A 20,711-nucleotide genomic window follows, 5' to 3' on the forward strand; every position below is an offset into this window, starting at 1 on the left:
GAACCGAGCCGTCGCTGCGACAACATTCAATTTTCGAGCAATGGCGAAACTACCGTCGAAATAACAGGTTTGGATCTTCACGCATACTTCGGAGAAATGCTGATTTTCTTCGTGCCGTGCCGAGTATTTTTAACCAGGTTGCTGTTGCAATCTCTTTGAAAAGCGTGCAGGTTGCTGCGATTGTACTGCTTGAGTTTACTCGTATTTCGTTCAAACATAACGCTTTTATAAAATATATAATTTAGTAATGGACGTCAATGTGCATATTTTTCTTGACCAATTTGTTGTTTCTCACGAGTGTACTCGTCACGAAGAGATGGCAACATTTTTTATTACGACGAGTGTAAGAAAAATAATTAATTGGTTACGTTAAGTGAATAAATAAATGTTATAGAGTTAAATAATAAAACAGACATTTCATTACAACTGAATTCGATTTTATAACATCCACACATTGCAATAGCGTTTTAACAACAATATAACTGAGTGTTTTAGGATCAGTTGTAATATTATTTATAAATTTTCGGCGGTTCTTTTAGTAATCTTAGGATGGAGCCAATTTTAACAACCAGTTCAAACTATTAACTATTCATATAAAGTTCAATAAGTCGATCGATCTTGTTCTCTACGAAAATTAAGAAGCATGTAACAGAAATTTGAGATATGAAAATTCGAACATATTCGAAAATTTGCATATCGTCTACTCGTTTTTTCCATTATTTAAGTCTTCGATACAGAATCCAGTTTTGCGAGGAAAATGTTCTCAGCACTTCAAAAAATTCTGTCAAGTGTGAGTGAATTGTTTTCATCGACGAATCGACGTGTCTGCAATTTTTCACTTCACGAAGAATTAAACAAGCCTAAACGAGGACCAACGAATTATTAGATCTTCGAAAATCGTTGTTTGCACAGATTTCGTTTGACTCAGAATTTTACGCAGATTTTACGACTGCTTCGAACCTAAACGACGTATAAATGCATCGTGGACACTGAACGCGTCAAGTATACTCATCGAGAATTCGCCATAAACGAAGAAGAAACGATTACATAGAAACGTATGTAACGAAGTGACTACACCAGCAGTGTCTAAAATGATGCAAGTTTTTTGTTTGCACGATAAATACGTTCGATGAATACGTTTTCAAAAGATCGACGAGAAAACACGACACAACGATGGTTTTTCCATTCGACACAGCAAAGAGACAGGATGACGACATTTATCTAATCTGTTTACACGGGTCGTGTGCTACTATTCGAGGCCGTCCGACCACCAACTTTCATGGAAAAAAATATTATGCAAACGTGCACATGCCCCGGGAATTGTGATACGAAGAACTCGCGACGCATTCCGTGAAACGAAAGGAAACCGACGAGAAATTCTCAACGTAGCCGATCGAATGCCTCGTGCATCAATTCCGTGTTCGCGAGTCTGATATATCAGAGGAACACTTGTTATGCCAACAATTTCCTTTCAATTTCTCTATTCTCCCGTTCTTTTCGTTTTGCTCCTCGAAAAGTGCCTCGAACGCCTAGCGTCGGACGAACGACAGGGGGCGATCGATCATCGATCAGAGCGGTCACTAACCGCTGAAATTCAGTCCAGCCAACTGCAACGGTCGCAAGGCACGCTATCATATCCTAGTCGCTGGAGAACACCGGGTAACAACACTTGGAGAACACTGAACTGCACGGAAGGAAACGTTCTTTTCTTTTTTTCCTCTTCGAGCAAACGATACAGCTCGATGATAGCACACGCGAGGGAAAAACGAACGCGCACCGCTCGATTCTGTTTCCACGGCGAGACTGCGTGTGCAAGCAGCCGACAAATAGCCTTCGTCTTGTTCCATCGCACTTTCTACCTTCGAGGCGATCGAACGCTCGCGTTCCCGGGACTCTCGCTCGTCATCGGGCAAGGTAACGCGTCGAACCCGCTAAACAGATCCCTATTGTCCGGGCACAATGGATGCAAGAGGCGTTGTTACGTGCGCCGTCGGGAAAGCTGAAATTTCCGTGATTTTTCCAGCCGGGACCCTATCGGCCGCCTATCGACCACGGCGGAACAGCGAGCGCAGACGAAACGTTGACTTTCGTGGCTCGAAAGTGGCTCGAAAGCGTCTCATTAGTATAGACCGCGGTTCATTTCCCAACATATTAATTAGTCGGGTTAATCGTAAGATAAGTTAGATGGCAATGTCTCGCTTCTCGTAATGATTGTTATAAATAGACCGTAGAACTTTATGCGAAATAAAAATTGTCCGTGTCAATTTCAATACCGAACAGCCAATTGCAACTTTCTTCTTTCTTTAAATTATTTTAATTGTTATACTATGCTGCTGTTATACTATTACTGCTAATAATCTCAATAGAGAGAGAGATACCATGGTTTAATAAAAAGAAATAATTTTAATAACTTGAAATCAATGCATCAATATTTGTAGTTTCTTTTTATCTGTTCACTATTTTATGTTTCGCCCATCCATTTTTGTCATGAATGCATAGAATTCGCTGATTCGGTAATAAATTGAAAATAATGTAACAATATCCATGAATTCTTCTAACACCTCCATAGTTTTGCGGTTCAATCAATTATTTCTCTCATAAATGGATGAGTGATGATAACTAGACCGCGAGATTGTAAAACCAGAACTAGATTTTATATATTTATAAAAAAATAAACACCAACAATAAATACCAAATTTATATACACATATATATGTAGACAAATGATTAGCTAAAATACAAAAATGTAAACACGTTAAAGAAATTTCCGAATTCATTCTAAGAATTTCCTCTCGAATTCATATAAATTATTAAAAAGAAAAAGATATATATTTTCGTTTAATTTCTGCTTTTTAGAATCGAGCTGGACAATTTTTATTTTACACATAGATCCACGATCTAATAATAATAGTTAGCCAGCTCAAAATTCAACAGCTAGTTCTCTCGATTAATCGTTGTATTATTCTGAACAGTGCGATGATATTGTTTGCGAAACGACATTGATTTCCACGTAAGTGTTCGTAGCTAACGCGTTCGAAATTGAGGAAACCTTATCGGTAGTTTGTTGGAAAATTAAATTCCGCGTACTGTGTAGTCGTGGATAACTGAATCGTTGCAACAGCAGCAACATGATACGATGATGCGAAACAAACGTTACACGCTGCTTTAATTGCAACAACGGAGTTATATCATATCGAGTTTAACATTGGATGTGCCGAGCTCTAAAAGCAAAACCAAACCAACGTGTGTTGCTTTCTAACAATGAAAAAACTATATTTATTTAAACTTGATTTATGTATAGAAATTTATTCAGTGCTTTTCTGTGAAAGATTCTTTATAAATTAAAACAAGTTTTCAACAAAAAGTTAACAAAAGACAACAATTTTGTCTGGATCTGGTTTGGTGTTAAGCAGACAGAGGATTTTATGCATTTAGAATAAAAATGAGTAGGCGAAATACAAAATACTGAAGACGTTAGAAGAATTTATTAATGTCATTGCACTATTTCAGACTTATTAAAATTATTAAAAGAAGCGGTTCATTTTTTTTTATTTCTGCTTCTTACTATCAACTTGGATAATTTTTATTTCGCATGAAGATCCACTGTCTAGGTTATGTCAAGATTATTAATACTTAATTAATACTAGGTTTACGAAGCTCTAAGCACAGGTATTTTATAATATATTTTATATTATAATATATTAGTATTATAATATATTGTATATTATAACAAGCATTCATTTATTTAGAGTTTTAGCGATTTTTATGATAACATTGATATGAAGCAAATGAAATAAATTTATTTATTGGATAAACTTTCCATAAATCTATCTTTATAAGCAATAACCATAAATTAAATAATTTAGAATTCGTGATTCAGCTCCGTAAAACTAGCGTTAATGTAAAACTGTTTTCATGTTCAAAAATAATGTACACGAAGAACGCCGCCCTTCCTAGTTATTATTATTTCTCGTTATGTTCTTATAATATATATTAAAAATTATATTTTTTGTTATCATTACAATTAATCTAGCTAAAATTCCTGATCGTCCAAAAAATGAAGTTTAGAATAAATAAAATCATTTCTAAATAAGTGAAAACAAATCGAATTAAATTTGGAACTCTACGAAGCATATAAAATATTTCAGCATTGCTTAAAAAATGGTGTTCCGAATAATTTCAAATCTCTTGAAAACTGGCAAATCAGTGGATTCTAACTCCAGTTGCGTCCAACGGAACGTCGATCCACTTTTTCCACGGTTTACCCTCGAAACGGAGCGGTTCTGCTTTATGAAACGTGAAATCCGAGAAGGATAAATAATGCATTTATTCGCTAATAGAAAGCGAACGGTGTCGTTTTCTCCAGACGCTGGGCGATTCCCTACGGTTCCGTGGAAGACAATCGAAACGATCGGAACGACCGGAAGCCAGGCCGTCGATCGTCGGCGAGTACGCGCGCACGATCGCGCTCGAACGGTACGTAACGGGCATGACGTGGAATACCGTACGCGTACGTGTGTCGGGAAAGTGCGGTCGGAATTGCAGCTGACGCCTCGAGTGGGCATCGAACAATTCCCACTGTTTCCAGCGGAGTCCGTTACAAGAAATTACACGATCCTCCGAGCGATTTTCCAGCCGCGTCGCAATACTCGCGCGATTTCCATTCGCGGAGCACTACCGCTCGACGTCTCGCGACGAAATTCGTCAAATCGATTTTTCGAGCCGCGATCCATTAACGCGTTCCGCGTGCTGCACGATCGAAAAACTCGTTAAACGCTGTATAAGAACTGGAGTCGCGGAAATACCAGGTCGCGCGGAAAATTAGCAGGTGCGCTTGGATTGCAACAACTTCCGCGGTGCACGTGAAGAGAGGCCTGTTGTTTTAATTATGCTCGATTTTAGTTCCACTCTGTCGCGGTTGAACGGTTCGATTTATATTCGCTATTCTTATCTCGGTTTATAGTAGATTGTGGATCGAAATACAAATTCTCTGCGTCGATTGCAAGACAAATGAGCTAAGTATAATTTTTAGTACTTTTAATAAGCTGAAATTAGTGCACCAATATTCTTCATTGCTTCTAATCGTCTCACTGTTGTCAGCTTCACCCATTTTTGCCATAAATGTACAAAATTCGCAGTTTCTTTATAACATATAAACTGATATTTTCTTTTTCTGTAAATTGATGTTTGATTTTTTTTTTGTTCGTTTGGACAATTTCCACGACCATAACGCCCTAAACCGATTAAAATCGTAAACATTACAAAGGTTCTTTCATAGGTAATAACAGAACAAATTTTTTCATTTAGATTATTTGACTTATATTACTTATAAGGTTACATTGCTTAAATAAAAATGTTGAGAAAGTTCGAATAAATTCAGGACTGTTATTCTTATGAAGCAACACGTGTCGGTCACTTATATCGTATTGTATGTTTAACGTTAATCGATTAATAAAACGCTGAGAAAGTTGTTCCACGATATACGAATATCGTGATACGCAGAGTAATTATCTTATGTACGGTTATGCCAAGGTTGTGTCACATTTTCAAGGTTATGTACACAATTTTACCACGATAGCATAAGCTGTTTCCTTCATTTAGACAATTTCGTGCCAATGCGAACTGTTACGTTATTTGACTAAACGATCTTTAACCAATTAGCAAAACGTTTAAAGAATTGTTTTTTGCCACGCTGTACGGAACGATTATCCTGTGTACAGTGATATTTACATTCACAATTCGCCGCGGTTAGTCGAGCTGTTCGATTAACCCTAGAAAGATAACCATATGACAACGTACGTAAAAGATAACCATACGCTTCAGAGGCGCATGCTTTTCTAAGGCGTCAATTTTATACTAACAATGGATATTTATTTAAGTTAATCTAGTCATTTTAAAGGTTTGGCATTATTGTAAAAATAAAATGCATTTATATTATATTTTTCTATATTTTAAGTAATTTTAAACTTAAATCACTAGACCTCTATGAAAAATTAACAAAAATCAACAGTCTTCGCAGGCGCCTCTGCGACGTAGGTTATCTTTCTCGGGTTAATTGTAAACGATGCTTGAATAACTGGTAAAACGTTTCAAGAACTGTGTCTCGTATTTGCGGTTACTAACAGCGATGTTTACGAAGAATCGCAGCCTGATTAAGACTGAGCTTCATGAATATGATAATCTGGATCGTACGCATTTGCGCGGAGGCAATAAACTTAATAGATGTTTAGATTCAAGTGTGGTTGTACGATTCCAGTAATTTGTCGCTAGAACGCCTTGGTTTTGCCCGTTACAAAATGGAGACGCTGAATATGGATCACGGGGACATGATACGAACACGGTGTTCCATAATAGGTACGTGCTCGTGCTTTACTATTTTACTTGTATCATTTTTTATTCTTGTTATATAAACATCAATCTATCAAACGGTAGTAAAATCAATTCATAGAAATTTCTCAAGAAACACTCAGTAGATTTTTGAACCTAGCATACACACACCACTAGACACGTACATGTTCCTGGTAACTGTTTATCATGCAATTTCATTTTTTTCTTCTTTTTCTGTATCTTGTCGAGGACTCAGTGCCGTAATAAAAAACAAAAGAGTAAAAAAGTGATAAAAAAATGACAGGGGACATAGAAAAATTTTGGATAAAAATTGGCAAACATTGACTGACGATAACTCCGTGAAAAATCATCGTAGAATGATGACATTGTTTTTTAAATAAAGCTCGAAACCTCTGCTTTAAGAACATGTTTCTGGATTTTGAGTTTGACGCACCCTCGCCACTGTAACCCTTCAAATGTGGGGCCATCATGTTCTTCACATTGTAAATTATCGATATCGACGAAATGCACGTTCAAATAAGAAGAAACTCGGCTGTAATCTTTTTTCGCAAGTTGTAATAATAAAATTGATAATCCTATACCGCGAGAAAAGCGTTCCATAACAGGTACTTCCATATTAATAGGGATTGTTTCGCGACGAAACGCCGCGCCGGTGACGCGTACGCTTCGTATTTTCCGGGCGACCGCCGGAATAAGTTAATTACCCGGCGGGGCGTGGAGGGTGCGGCGTGGAAAAAAAGTGCGGAGCGTCGGAAAACACAAGCGGGTGAACCGAGCGGGCGCGGTAACGATTTTATATAGACGGTTCCTCGGCTCTTTCTGTACCGATACGTAGCCCCGGCAAAAAGTTAATCTAATTTCGAGCAAATTGCGATCGACCGACGCGCGCGGAAGAAGTGCCTTGATTAAACCCGACGAGTGCCGCGCGCTCTGTATAGTGACTTATGGGCTGCCGTTTCACTTAAAAAAAAATTTTCGAGACCCGAGCGGCGCGAAAGGGAGAGGTTCCAGTGTCCCGAGTAATTGCGACCCGCAAAAACCGTCTTGAATAAACCGCGGCACGAGGGGCGGGACCGCGGATTTACAGCTTCCACGAGGGTCGAGGATGATATCGATATTGCATTGTCTTGTCCAGAAAAGCCAGGACGATATCCAGCCGGGAAATAAAAAGCGCTTTCAATGCGAGATCTAAAGCAAGAATATAAATATTACAATATAATATACTCGATTGTAAGAATTTCGATCTGGTTTCCTTTAGTGTTTTCAATACGATAAAAATACTGTTAAATACAATACTGTGCTTATCTTAATGAATTTAAATGATTCGAATTTTTTTTTAAATTATTATTTACTTTAAGAATATATGGTTTTATTTTATAATTATTTTATGCCATCTGTTTCACAGCCAACTCTATATAATATAACCTTAAAATTATTATATAAAAAGAAATAAAAGATTTTGAATTCTCCACGATTAAATATTGTAGAAAATTATTAGTTATGTACAAATACGGTTGTATTGTTACGTATACAGAAAAGTTTGGTTAAATCGTCTACTTATTCTTATTTAAAAAAAATTACAAACATGATTATATTACACGTTTCATTAAATAAGATGCTAAAAATGTTGATAAATGTATTGGATTTGTCATTGGGAAAGTGGTAATTGAATAAAAAGAAAATTAACGCAAAATATGATCGAAAATAGCCAAGAGAATCGCGCGGAGAGATCGATATTTCCTGCTCCAAGAATTATAAAAGAGCAAGACGAGGTCGCATTATGGATATTTTTTCGAGAACAAGACAATATTTCAGCAAATATCGCATTAACTTGCACTGTGGATCCCCGCGCGGATTTATGCGCTCCGTCCCGCACGGAGACGTAACCAACAGAGAGTTATTATTTAAACGAGCTCGCTATTAAACGCGGAACATCCCGCAGTCACGCCTCGTAATAAACTCGAAGACATCTCACGGACTGAGAAAATCATTTACTTCGAGAGCACGTCGGATCATAGCCTCTTCATGACCGATTACGACCGACCGTAAACCACCGTTTCGAGATTCCACGAGCATCTTCCTAGTGGATCTGCCAATTATTGATCAGATAATACCGTTTTAGAGCTTTCCTCGGGTTTATCATTTACGGTTCCCAAGGCGAGCCACCGTTTTTTCGGGGCACTTTCTTTCTATACGCGGCTGCTGTTATTACTGCGTCGAAACCTCTTAGGAAACTTCCTTAAACGTTCATCCTTTTTACTTTCTTTTCTATTTGACATACCGGCTGGTGATATTTTTTTTTGGAACTACGGTCAGAATACTGATAGTATTTTTATTGTATTTCCGCTGCGAGGAACTTTTTAGCAGGTGAGAGGAATTTTTCTTTTAGAAAATAATTTATAGGCAAATTCCAGATTTTATGCATTCGTGGCGAAAACGAGCAGATATAATTTAGTACAGCGAGAAGATTGAAAGAAACTTAAAACGTTGATGCATTAATTTCAACATAATAAGATTATTGGAGACTCGTGTCCGACTCTTATGTCTTGCAATCGATGCAGACAATTTTTATTCTGCACAGAGATCCGCTGTCCACTTACGAAACTTGATGCTTTTCAGTAACATTTACAATTTAGTAAGCCATTAAGAGATTATTTCTGAATTATTCTGAATGCATCGGATCGACTATAATTGCGAAGACTGTTTGGTCAATACGTAAAGAAAATTAATTATTAACCCTCGGGCGGCGGACCATTTTCACAACTATACAATCGACGATGAATCACGATGAATCACGACGATTCTCAGTTTCATTTATCAATTTTTCCAAACATATTTCTGTAGATCCATCGTGTAGAATTATTAGTCTTTGAGTTAACCCTAGTGCCAACCCATTTGTTTGATCGAATCGCCGAAATTTGAGTAATTAAGCGACGATCGAAACACACAGGGTCAAAACGACCCGGTGATAGCAGGCCTATGATTAATCTTCTATTCTATAGATCGACAAAGTATTATTATTAAATTGGTCAATAAATCATCGCGTTTTTCTGTATTACTATGTATGGGAAGAAACGCAATTATTGGCCAACCTAATGCATATTATCAACGAGCACTTCGCGAAAAAACGCGTCGACCCACCAGTAGAAGATCCCAGAAAATCCTGCAACGTGTGCTATATAAAAACCCAGCACAGTGATTTCCACGAGAAAGGAACCGAGTCCGTGAAAATATCGCGAAGTGCGGAACAGGATCGCGTCAGCCGCGTTAAACGGAAAAAGCAGTTGACCCGGGTCGACAATGCGTTTCGGTGCCGTTCACGGGCCGTGACTCATTCCGTACGAGCAAATAAATTACTAACTGATCCACTGGCACGAGAATCGCAGATATGAACGGAACACAGAAACGATGCCCGTGTCCTACGTAAACACCCCGCGCCACCACGTTCGGAGTTCGTCCCGTGCGCCGTTTATTCACCGGGCGCGATGCAACGCACTCGCGATAAACTCCCGGCTGGCTCAAACAAACGATCTGAACGAGTTTTGCGCGCGGCGCTTTGCGAACGCCGCTGCCACAAAGTTTCGGCCGAGTGTTACCGACGAGCCACACGCCACTAACGTGCACGGGGCCATTCGAAAGATGCACGGGACGACGGCGGCGGGGCTCGCCGGGGGGGTTTTCACCCCTCGTTGCAAAGTCGAGGGGGGAGAATATTCGTTTCAGCATTGTGAACCCTCCGGCTCGCTCCACCCTCGGCAGTGTGTGTGTGTATGCCGGCAGCCCTATGACAGACCCGACCTTTTCACGATCCACCGTTCTCCCCGGCAGAAAATCTGCTAGCTCCACGGGCTTCGTTTTGCTCTAATGCGCCGCTGACGCTGAAAATTGCGATACCAACAATCTGCCGTTACAAACATTATTCTTCTGCCCTACCACGGACCTCCTTGCATCGTTGCAGCGGGAACGCGATCGTTTAACCGTTTCCAGATTGCCTCGGAGTTAAACGAATACTTTGGCTCTAATAGAATCGAGCGGTGTTCGTGGGAAACAATGTTAGTGGCAAAAATGTAATTTTCTTGGAGGAACAGAAAATACTTCGAACTATTAACAAGCTAATAATAAACTTGATTTATTTTTATCTTTAGGTGTAACTGAGATCGCGATAACTTAAAAACACGACCAAGTTCTTTATTTCTTACAATAGTAAGAAAATATATTTTATTTCTTACAATAATGAAGGAAGAATTGTTTTCAGAGAACATCTTAGATGTGAAAAGAACTGAAAGTATCGTATCTTAAAATCTGCAAGCATTGCAAGTGCCAAATTATCGTAAATATCGAAATAGTTTATTTTTACAGTACACAGCTATAGCATGAAATAAATATTTCATTTTGATAATGGAAATGTAAAATGCGAGACTCTTTTCGTAGAAAATGATATTGGGGATGGATTTGTTAACTCAAGTATACTGGGGATTTTTATGCAAAAATTAAATTTGTTTTCGTCATTTGCAAGAAGTAGAAAGAAAATAGAACGTTCTTTTTTGCTGTGATAATTTCAATGAATTAAGAATAATATGTTAAGATTTCTTAAGTTCTCTTAATTTCTGTACTATTTTGAATTGCAACTGCTTAATTTTGTAACAAATGCATAAAAGCATTTTGGTCTGTTTTTTATATTATAATTAAATACTACACACACACATAAATATGTAATTTAGCTGTTATAGTAACTGCGTTACTTAGTCTTTTGTTTTTCGTGCAATAAAAAAGAATTCTTTCTTTTTTTATATTATTACACAACTTTACTTTTTTATTACACAACATATACATAACTTTTCCCGTCAAAAAAATTCCCAAAAAAGAAATTTGGGATAATATAATATATTATATTAATATATCATTATATATTATTATATTATATATTCGATATCTTCATAACGAGCCTGACACACACAGTGTCGCAGCGCAATGTGGATCAAGACACGATCGACGCGCAGCATAACTTGCCACACAAATCAATAAAGTTCTGCAGCGCTGTAACCGCCTAACTGTTCCATTATCCGCACATTATCTCCGCTGTAAGTGGATCCGATCGATCGCTTTGTTCCGAAACGCCAGTTGCACGGCGTAAGACCAGCAGATTTCGGCTACGCGGAAGATCGGCGTTTCGCTGGAACGTTTCGCGGAAACGAGGCTGCCGACAGAGCCTCGAACGGAAGCATCGATCATTCGGATCGTTACGATCCTACGTACGCGTAATACCGTCACCATTCAGATGCTAAATACACGTAGCACCGGCGTCGTGTGCCGTTAACCTTTGCGTCACGTATAAAACGCCACGAAGTCATAACGGTTACGCGGACCTCTTCCACCTTGTAGCAGCGGAATGAATTCCGCTTCGAGGAGCCACGAAGGGGTGTGCTCTCCCCGCGGTGCTCGCCCTTTTCGTCGTGTCTTCTTCTTTCGTTCCTCTCTGTCGCTCCCGCGCCGAGGAAGCAGGAACCCCGCCTATCTCGTTCTGCCAGCTGCTTTCGTCACTGGTTCGGAAAATCGATCCGACATTTTTAATAAGCGAGTCGGACGACCTTCGGGCCCTGCGGTAACAGCTGAACCGATAATTACCGGTTCGAAAGTTTCCCGTTTCCCTGTACGCCATGAATAAAAATCGGCTAGCTATCCTACGATACGGAAATTCGATACAGAAATTCATATCGACGGATCGAAGCCCTTGCCGCGGCTTCGGACGACGCCGTTCCCCCCGTGAACGATGCTTTTAAAAATTGTCATGAATTCTTCACGACGTCGAGACACGCTGTAACCGTCTCTTTTTTCATTCGTTTTCTTATCCTTTCGACGTATACTGCAATTTTTTATACAGCTTTATCGCGTCGCTTCTTGGTTTCACTTTATTAACCCTGATTCGGGGAAAGAAATTGAAATTTAGGCGACTAGAATTCAATTGATTTGTTATGTAATTATATCTCTCTGTTATATATTATTGTATTATAATATTCTTATAGTATTATATTATATTAAAATATTATTATAGTATTATATTATTATATTATAATATTATTATAGTATTATATTATTATATTATAATATTATTATAGTATTATATTATTATATTATAATATTATTATAGTTTTATATTATTATATTATAATATTATAGTATTATATTATATATTATAATATTCTTATAGTATTATATTATAATATTATAATATTATTATAGTATTATATTATATTATAATATTATTATAGTACTATATTATTATTATTATATTCTTATATTTTATTATTATATTATATTCGTTACATATTATTTCGTAAATTGATGCTTATTTCGCATCGCCGAGCGACTGTACAATTTTCGTTATCGATTTTATCGTACCCATTGTGTCACCAAAAAGAATGAATTTTTTTTTAATCATATTTCTTTGTTACACCGATTTATTGCAGCGATTTTTCCTTTCTTTTCGGTATTCCATCGAGCACAATTCAAGGGAGCACAAAAATGGCTATTTACGACGAGAAATACACGAAATAAATTACAAAAGAGCCGAGTTATTTTTTAGCCGCTATCGCTTTCCATTCAGCGGATTCGTAAAAATTAAAATAACACACCGTTGCTCGGCTGATTACAACGACCGAATCGATAATTTTCAGTGCGAACGTGGAGCTTCCCGTTCACGTTGCAATCATATCGAATGAACTTCGATTACCGCGCAACACCGAACGCCATCATACGTTCGCCGATAGCGAGGCATCGCCGAGCAATGAGAAATTGATAGCGATCTTTTATCTCGGCTCAGATTCGCGTACGTATTGTAAATCGTAATTACACCGGGCCGCCGGTTGTCTATCGCGTTTCATTAGTATATTTATCCGCGGCAGGAATGATTATTTGAACGTACCGGGCACAAATCATCGCCCACTAGAAAACGCTCTGCAACCAGATTCGATTTCGTAATATCAACATTTCTACGAGTGCAACGTGGGACGGCCCGGCGAGAGGGCACGATAGATGAGTCCTTTCAACGCTTCGACCGACTTACGCGTATACCATGGTTTGTTTAAACTTAACAGCGAAATATTTCGACGGACGCTCGTGTCGCCTCGGTTGCGAACTGTGAACACTGTGAATTTTCTATTCGAACGATCGTGCGTAAGCTTCCTATCGAATTTTAATGCATCGTTCGAAAAGCCGATGTTTATAAACAATTCATCGCTGGTGCCTCCATGCATAAAAGCAGAAAAAACGCGGCGGAGGATTAATAAATGAAGCGGAACGGTATGGGGGTGTTCCGCGGTGTTTTTTGGCGTCGCTTTGTGGCGGAATATTTCGCTGTAAAAGCTAGAATTCGTGAAATATCATAGGAGAAATAGTGGAATCGGATTTTGCTTTTTCTTTCGGTACTTTTATGCTTAAAAAGCACGAGTGCGTATGTGTATGTGTATCATTTATCTGTTTCAATCCATAAACAAGATTTCATTCTAAAAGTGTGAATTAATCTAAGCGTGTTGTTGCGAATTGTACTAAATAAAATTATACAAATTATACTAAATTATACAAAAAGAAACTAATTTCAAATGTAATGCTTCTTACGATCCTATGATTTTTATGAAACATTTTTAGGCGCAGTGGTTGGTCCCATCGCTTTCGACTCACACGACTATGAAGTCTCACTTCTAAAAATACAAATTTTCAAATGCTGCATAATAGAAGAAAAATTACCGATATTTTGTTCGCAAATAATGCAATCATAAGTCATATTTCGTCTGCAGTAATTATTCAATTGTTCTCCTTGTGTGCACTATCAACAAATTTAAGGAATCGCACACTATTTTATTCTGAAAAAAGCATCGCGCAACATACGGATCTCAAAATTGTATTAATAGAATGATTGACCGTGCCAATTCCATTCACATAGAAACAAATATAATTAAACAAATTCTATTATTTGATCGAGAATTGAGAATTTGGCATAAATGTTAATCGACGAGCGTTGGGTGAAAGAACTTTTAGAGAGAATGTAGCATTAAATGAGAAAAGAATGAATGTAGATGGTTGAATGTAAATGAATTATTGATCGTGGCGATGGCAATGTATGTCAAGTGTATTGGAAGATGTTATTTTCGATTGTTTAAATATTTGTAGCCTATCGTTATCCGAATTAAATTATTATAAAACCAATACATATCGTACAATAATCACTTTGCTAACCTTTCCGTGTAAACGATAATATTTTCTTTATATAAATTTTATTTTGTTTATCCCGATTAGTCCCTAGTCTTAGTCTTTATCCGATTCATCCCTATTATCCCTTATTAATTATTAAATTATTAAATTAAATTAAATATTAAATTAAATTATTACCAATACATATCGTACAATAATCACTTTGCTAACCTTTCTGTATAAACGATAATATTTTCTTTATATAAATTTTATTTTGTTTATCCCGATTAGTCCCTAGTCTTAGTCTTTATTCCTATTAGTCTTTATCTTATTCACCCCTATTATCCCTTATTAATTATTAAATTATTAAATTAAATTAAATATTAAATTAAATTATTACCAATACATATCGTACAATAATCACTTTGCTAACCTTTCTGTGTAAACGATAATATTTTCTTTATATAAATTTTATTTTGTTTATCCCGATTAGTCCCTAGTCTTAGTCTTTATTCCTATTAGTCTTTATCTTATTCACCCCTATTATCCCTTATTAATTATTAAATTATTAAATTAAATTAAATATTAAATTAAATTATTACCAATACATATCGTACAATAATCACTTTGCTAACCTTTCTGTGTAAACGATAATATTTTCTTTATATAAATTTTATTTTGTTTATCCCGATTAGTCCCTAGTCTTAGTCTTTATTCCTATTAGTCTTTATCTTATTCACCCCTATTATCCCTTATTAATTATTAAATTATTAAATTAAATTAAATATTAAATTAAATTATTACCAATACATATCGTACAATAATTACTTCGCTAACCTTTCTGTATAAACGATAATATTTCCTTTATATAAATTTTATTTTGTTTATCCCTACGTATTATCTTCTCTCACATTAATAAGTATTATTATTATACATTAAGTATTATCTTCTCTCTCCTGAATAAATGAACAAAGAAATGAAATTGTGTCGAACAGCGGGGTCCAGGTTTATTATCGTACGACCGGTTACCGAATTAGACGGGTTCAAACGACGACAATTAAAATCGGGAATTTAGTGAACGACGAACAGTGACCCTGAAGCGGGGCAGCAAGCAGCATCTGCTGACCCGAGGACCCATCGCTCCGACAATAATCGCATTCCTCGCGCGGCGTACGCTAGAAACCGGCGGCAGCAGCCATCACTCAGCTTGAAAAACACCCCGCTCTGGCAGCAAACCCTCGAGGTTAGCAGCTGACTCGCGCGACATTCTCGCCGCGAGCGAAGCCCGTGTCGCGCGGAAACTCGATACATTCGTCGTGCGGTGCATAACAGAGAGCCCGGCGCGTCGAGGATGGCGGTGGGAGAGGTCAGAAAAAGGACTCGAATTCCCGTCCAATTAAACGGGCTGAAAATTCTGTGGCGGAGGTCGCGGGACGGGCCTTGAGTCCGCCACGTCTGGGCCCTTTCTCGACGCGCCACCGTGGCGCTTACGCTCCGCTCGGCTCGGGCCCGCTCGGCTCCGCTCCGGACTGCTTCGAGCCGCTTCGATCTGCTCGAGTAACGCGTCCTCTCCACGCCGAGACGATGGTATTTCCAGGGAACCAGTTGTACGGCTTTGTCCGCGGGCCTTCGGGTAACAATGTCTGGTATGCTGCGTAGCGGCGCAGCTCCGCAAGCGGACGCACGCGTGCGTAAGAGTACACGCAAGACTTACGTTTCGATCGCGGTCCCACCGGTTCCCGGCGGAGAAATGTCGCGCGGCGAATATCTCAACGTGGGAAACCGATGCGGAGAACCACCGTGAAGAATACCGGCCGGTCGATTCGAGAGGCCCCTTCGCCCCTCGCGCGCGTTCGCTCGTTCTCTCTCGCTCTTTGTGGGAAAGGATCGCGCGATCTATACAGGGTGTCCCAAAAATGTCTCGCAATACGGGAATCGGGGGTAGCTGAGATCATTTGAAGTAACTTCTTCCTTGGCGAAAATGCAATCGGCGGCTTTGTTTACGAGTTATTAATGAAAAACCGATGCTTTGGCAGCGTCGCTCGTGACCGAAGAGTTTCTGACAACTGCTACTTTCGCCGCAGTTCTTCCTTCGCTAACTCTTTCTCATTTTGGAGCTTTTGATCCTTTCATAGGCACGATATGAATTTTCAATGAAATTGGAATATTCACTTACAATAATTTTATCATAATGCAGCTGTTATTCGCTTCTCTGTTACTTTTAATTTTTCGCCCCTCAGAATTAGGGGTGGTGGGACCTATATATAGATGGCAGCACATTCCAACGGTGGGAATATTTGAGCCTGGTGTCCATATGCGCGCTAAAAGTGGGTGGGAAGCTTAGTTGCCAGTGCCTACGAAAGGGTTGAACGAAACGCGTTCGCGTTTTTCTTGTAAGAAAATATAGTACCGTGCAGTCGTCGACGCGAACGGACTTATCATACAATTTCTGCCTAAGTAGACACTTCCAGCTTTCATTTGAGCTAAGTTGCGTAGAGATAGCACTACGAGAACGTATCATAAAATCCATCTGAACTTTTTCTTTTAAGTCTTGTAAACCCCATGATGTCAGAGGTCGATTCTTCTTAGTTTATTAAAATGATCTCGTCATTCTGTTGCAATCTAATCTACTCTGTCTTAAAGTAGACACTTTCAGCTTTCATTTGAGCTAAGTTGCATAGAAATAGCCCCGCGAGAACGTATCACAAAATTCATCTGAACTGTCGCTTTGAATTCATGTAATTTTCCTTGTCTTTTAGTAGGTGTCAGAGGTCCGCGAACGGACTTATTACACGATCTGATGTAAACGTGAACGATGTTCACTTGTTTTAAACTAGAAGGAAAAGCGGGTGGTAAACATAGACCAGTTTTGGCGAACGAACAATTTTATCAGGGTATGATTCTCTACTTCCTAAAGAGCATCAAATACAATTATTCATCCCGGAAGCAATGGGGAAGTTGTTAAAAATAAACGTTGAAATATTGTCTGTGATATTCGCTAATAGCTCGATATTTTCTTTTCTGAAAATGTACGGAACACGATGTATTGAATGAAAGTGCAAAACAAGATAGATAAGAGAAACACTGGAAGATTTATTGTCTACTTATTTCTGAAAGGTGAATGTAAATTCAGAAAGTAAAGAAATGCAGAAAATTAAAATCTTTTCATGTTCCCGGACGAATTCAATAGGTCTGAATAGTCGAAAAGCTGGAGTTGTAAGTTGAATTTAAATCGATAATAATTTCGCATCAGAAATCGTTCACAGTAACAGTATGATGACTTATGACGCCACCGCTGCGTCATCGGTCGTAATGGTGTTAACCCAAAACTGAAGATACGTCGATACACATTTATCACATTGTCCACATTTTTTCTTTTGTGTCTGCAGCAGCCAAAACTGCAGTGTTTACTTTGTTTTCAAGTTATGAGCATAATGAAAATTTTAATACATTTTTAGCGAGTTTCTAAAACTGAATTCCTTGTTCTATGTTCGATTAAATAAATTGATTTAATTTTATCGAGTTCTTCTGGTTTCTAAGCGATTCAAAAAAATTTTAGGATGTGACAAAAATTTTGAAAGCTTGCATAAAGAAATCTTTATGCAAAATAAAAATTGTCTGCATCGATTGTAATAAACGGTTGCCAATAAAAATTACTTTCTATCGTTACAAATTTTAACGAATTGAGAACAATGCATCGACATTTTGAAATCCCTGGAATCTATTTCCTGTTTTATATTTCGTCTGCTAAATTTTGTCACGTATGCATAAAATACGAAATCTGGTAATAAAAGATTTAAAAAACAACGAACGAAAGGAACATTTGAGACGAACTAATTCAAACTATTGATTTGATATATTTACAAGGGAAACGGTTAACTTATAATTTATTATCATTTATTAAAATTATTACTAAAAACAAATTTCGATTCTACTCACAATCCACGCGATTGACTTAGAAAAACCTTGCAAAACGATTCGCGATACGCCAATTTCGATCAGCATTTCATTCAGTCAACAATTTGAATCCAGAGTTTATCCAGAAATTCAGAACCGTTGGCACCGTACGTTTTTAAATAAAAGGCAATATCGAAGCACCGACAAACCAGCCGCCACGGAGGCTCGGTCAAAGGTGAAAATTTCGCGGGTCCCTGCCGCCAGTCGGTTTCCAAGGGGCGTTCCCTTTGTCGCGGACTGAGATCCCCGTCGCCGCGAATTTTCGATCGGCCAAACTCCCTAAAACGCTTTTAAATGCGGCGTCGCCCGGCGCAGCCTCAAGCGCGGCCAATTTACAATTCAAATAGTCGATACATCGAAATTTCGAAATTTAGTTGGCCGAACTTCTGCGCGTACAGCGCTCCGGGCGGAGCGCGACTCGTTTCGTTTGGTAGCCGCGATTTTCGGAGTCTGCGGTCGGCTTCCCAAACGCTCTTGTTGTATTATTTTTAATCCGGCGACCGTGACTAACGTTTAATGGAGGCCATCAAACTGTCGCGAGACACGGCCGCGTTAATTTCGCTGCCAGTGATAGATGTATTGTGTTGCGCCGTGTCTGGGCAACGTTTATACTTCGATCGGGGGTCGGTGACTCGCCTAAAGCATGCACCACGGTCGAGGTGCGAAATTTAACGGGTCTCTGATGCGCCAGAATTTTCACGGTGGAATGCTGTTTACGATTTTTGCCGACAGATTTAAACGAAATAAATGCGGGAAATATTCCCGCCGCTTTTTTAGGAAGTCAGAAGTAAGATCGAACGGAAAAAGGCCGCATACGTCAAACCGCCATTTCGAAATATGTACTCAAAATTTTTCAAAATTTTCATTAAGACACTATTTCACGAAATGTTGAAGGTGATCATAATTTGACATAGACACGTGTTTCTATTTTTATAACGTTTAAAAAATCTTTTCCTGTGCCCTTTTTTTCGCAAACGATACAAAATTACGAAAAGGCTATATTTTTCGTTCACTAAATTCGTTTGCAAAATAAAATATAGAATATAAAATATAAAAGGTACAAAAATAAAGAGAAAATGTAATTTTCTTAAACAACGTTTCCGCACTTTCCTCGTCCGTCGACCTCGATTGCGTCACGTAATTACATTTCGAGATCGTTTCACCGAGAGATCGCCGAATAATACAAATTACAAGATCAACTGTTTCGAAAGGTCGTCGAGTGTTCGAACAGCTTCTTTACCAACTAGACGACAACTCTGGAGCACACCTCGCGCAACTTTTAATTGGATACAGCGCGGAATGTGACGGAAACAACTGCGAGATTCGAGCAAGTTTTCCGGCCCTCCTTGAAATTAATATCAAATCTAACAAGAAACGATCGGCCGATTGCCGGCACTAACGCATCCAAGTGGCCATTTATTTCTCACCGATCCAATATCACCGCGGAAGTTCGGTTTTCCTCGGCGAGGAGGGACACGGAGGGTACGAAAGTCTTCGGATTCCGGCGCGCGAGGGGGATGGCGGCGACGGAGTTTCCGATACTTCGAGCAGTCAATTTCCGTGAAACATCGGAATTAACTTGCACGGGTCGCGTGCGCGAAACCGCCCGAGCCCGAATCGCGTGTCAATCTGTTCGCGGCAAGCGTTTTCGCGCGTCGTTCGCGTCTTCGTTCCCGTTTCCCAACCCTCGCGAGCTTCCGCGAGGCGGCAATTAACCGCACGGATCGCCACTTACCCATTCGAGCATTCGTGAGCAGAAACCAGGTAGAACGAAGCTGCTTCGGCTCTTATCGATGCCTGCGACGACGAGGGAATTCTGCACGGTTCGACAAAACCTGGCTAACGACGAAACTACTGTGACTACTTTCCTGCTGGCTTCAAATACCGTACTCGAAAATTCTCGACAAATGCATTGTTACGAACTCGATAATCGTGCCCAGGTGTTAAAGAGTGCGGTACACCTTGCTGGCTAATCCAATCGTTTGTTCCGTACATTTTTTACGCGTGAATGTTACTATTTTAAAGTTTCGAAGATACCAAGTGCTTGAACGCGTTCGGATTGGATATTAATAATAACATTTCGCGTGTGGTTAAATATTTATAATCATCTAGTACAAGGTAAAATATTTTATTCGACTAGCTTGTTCGTGTTTAAGATCGATATATTTGTTATATTTCTAATATTAATGAACCCTGGTACAGACGGTTCGGAAATTAAT

The 20,711-nt window shown here is 38.8% G+C and overlaps 1 protein-coding gene and 1 long non-coding RNA gene across 14 annotated transcripts in view; one reads left to right on the plus strand and one right to left on the minus strand.

Moving 5' to 3' along the window:
• The window catches only part of LOC117223970 (discs large 1), a 950,943-nt gene that overhangs the window by 68,365 nt on the left and 861,867 nt on the right, over positions 1-20,711 (minus strand). The gene's annotated exons all lie outside the window — the stretch shown is intronic.
• Positions 12,639-14,127, plus strand: LOC143259500 (uncharacterized). The gene is made up of 3 exons (XR_013033441.1): positions 12,639-13,174; positions 13,251-13,423; positions 13,993-14,127. It is a non-coding gene; the product is annotated as an uncharacterized LOC143259500 (long non-coding RNA).

Source organism: Megalopta genalis, chromosome 5, assembly GCF_051020955.1.
Source record: "Megalopta genalis isolate 19385.01 chromosome 5, iyMegGena1_principal, whole genome shotgun sequence".
Classification (NCBI taxonomy): Eukaryota; Metazoa; Arthropoda; class Insecta; order Hymenoptera; family Halictidae; genus Megalopta; species Megalopta genalis.